Raw genomic sequence first — 2,845 nt, 5'->3', positions numbered from 1 at the left:
AGCACAGAGTTTCAGGGGGGAACATAGCACCTTTTAAAACAAACGTTTGATTTCTTTATAAAATACATCGAGTTTTTCATTTGGGAAACTTCTTCAAGCAGCAATTTATCTTCTAGTACCAGCAGTTAGACCCCTCAAGTTCATACTGGACTGCTTCTCATGGCCTCCGAGAATGGAGACCTTGGGAGAGTTGGGAATGTTTTAGGGAACTCTGGAAGGAAATCCTGGAGGCATTCAATTTGGCTAGCATATGAAAGCCTGGGATTCTAGGGCTAGTTTTTTTTTTCCCCCTGCAGAAAAGAATATTGCTCAGAAATTGCCTAAATCTGAGGCTTTATGATTTTTATGATAAACTCAGAGGGTTGCTACATAAAAGTGACTTAATTCTTCCTACCAATATCCAGGGGAAGATGGTTGAGGATGACGGCAAAAGGGCAGACGAGCTGTATGTTTAGAAATGTCCAATTGTTTATGTTTCCAGTCAGATCTTTCTCAGTGGTGACCTGACATCTGCTTTTCAGAGATTTATATATGCGGGACACGTGATCCCTTCATTGGAAAAAAATATCATGTGAGGTGAAATGTGAAATAACCTGGACATTTCCCAGTAAATTAGCAATTCTCAATTCCAAGTGGGAGCTTATACGATTTGAACTTGAGAATACGTAACTAAACTCTCCTTCTCATCACTTTTCAGTAAATCTAAAGATTCTATCACGAGGCAAGCACTATCTATAACCGGTAATATATCAGCTGTGACTATGGGTAAACTATTCCCCATCTAACTCCAGGTTCCTTATCTGCGAAATGGTTTGACAACCTGTTAGGAGTACTGAGAAGTCCAATGAGCTAGTGTATAAAGTATTTACAATACATAGCAAACACTTAATAAATACAAGTCATGGGCATATTATTAATTATAATGTCATAGAACTTTGAAACGACATCCAATATTATGCATGACTCAACAGGCTTCATAAAGAAATTTTGGTTAGCAGATGCTGACTCCCTCATCTCTATATAACTCAGTGTTCAATATCCTGTATGTGGGAAGACAGGTTCACACACAAGCCAATGGTTCCTGGGCCTGCTGTATTGAAGGGCAGCTCTAGCCTGAGCCCTCCATTCTCAGTTTTCTCTGAGACCTTCCATTCACAATTTTCTCTGTGACCTTCAAGCATCAATGGTCATTGTCTCTCCTTTATTTTTACCCTGCCTCTCTGCTCAAGGGTAATAAAAGTCTGTTGACTGGTTCTGGTCTCCCTAGTCTTTTAAGAATTGCCACTGGACCCTAAGTTTTACTCTACTCAGTATACTTCTTCTCTATGTATAGACAGAATTAAGGAAACAATAGTCGCTATACACTGCTTCCAGATTTTACATTTGAAAAATTAACTACAAAGAGGAAAACTCAGTGGTTGGGGACAAGGGTGGTAAAGATAATCTTACTTATATTTTATAGATATTCCAAAAATTTAATAAAGTTAAAATTATAGAAGATAAAAATGTGAGTTATTCTGTTTTGAAGACACTTTGAGGAAATGGGTGAATATTATTCATAGAAGAGTAAACTCAAATGACCACTAAGCATGTGAAAAGATGCTCAACTCCATTGGTAGAAATAAAAGCATAAATTGAAACCATATTAAAGCACCATTTCAAACTCCTTCATTTGAAAACATTTTTTTATATTATGACTATGCCAGGAATTAGTGACAATGTGGAAAATTAGGAATTCATATACTGCTGGTGGGAGTTTGCATTACTCTGTTTTGGGGACCTTTTGGTAACATCCATAAAATGAAAGCTGTGTGTATATTCAATGATCTAACAATTTCACTTCCAAGTATACTCCTGAGAAACTCTCACACATTTGCAAATGGCGTCCTGTATAGGAATGTTTATGGCAGTGTTGTTAAATAGACATTCAACCAGAGCCGAAATAAGTAAGTCATGAAATAGTTCCATGGAAAAGTATGGCCAGAGAAGTGACAGAACTAGCTCTATGCATATCAACAAGGATGCATCTTACAGACACATGTGCAGGAAACTCTGGCTTTCAGAATACCTCGAGTCTGCAGTCATTTATGTAAAATTTAAAAACACAAAAAGCAACATTGTATACACATATCGTAAGATGTAAATAATGCCTGGGGTTGATAGCAAATTCAGGATAGCAGTTTCTTCTTTTAGAAGGGGCTATCGCTGGGAGGAAGATGAAAGCATCAGGCACCTAAGAGATGTCAACTGTACTGATAGTGTTTTTGTTTCTGAAGCTAAGCTTATTAAGTTATTCCTTAAACCATTCTGTTTCTGAAATATATCATAATAAATTTAAAAATATCTTTGAACTATAAAATCAACTCGGGTTTTTAGGGTGAGCAAAACATGGGGAAAAGAAACTAACATTAATTGGATATTTAAACTGACAGACATTTTATATTTGTCATATCCTTTAATCCTTTTTGCTATCTCTCCCATTTTATAAGGAAACTGCTGGAGAAGTTTTAAGTACTTGAAAGATATTTAAGGATATAACAGAGATTTGACCAAATCTAGTTGGCTTTGAAGAATTAGATAGAGGACATTGCAGAAAGAGGGGGAAATCTCCAGCTTACAGAAAGATCACTGATGGTACCTCTTAACAGTGGGGCTGACAAGCCACCTCCCTCCTTCTGCTTTATCTTGTAAGTCAACACCTCTGATAATTTCTTGTCTCATTTATTTACATGTCTACCTCTAGTGACAATAAACAACTCAAATTCAAGGTCTATGTCTGATTCACTGCTATAGCTTCTGCTGTAATCAGTGTACAGAGCGTAGAGGGAGCTTAGTATATGCTGGA

This window comes from Rhinolophus ferrumequinum, chromosome 14 (assembly GCF_004115265.2).
Source record: "Rhinolophus ferrumequinum isolate MPI-CBG mRhiFer1 chromosome 14, mRhiFer1_v1.p, whole genome shotgun sequence".
Lineage (NCBI taxonomy): Eukaryota > Metazoa > Chordata > Mammalia > Chiroptera > Rhinolophidae > Rhinolophus > Rhinolophus ferrumequinum.
Note: the sequence above shows the minus strand (reverse complement) of the source record.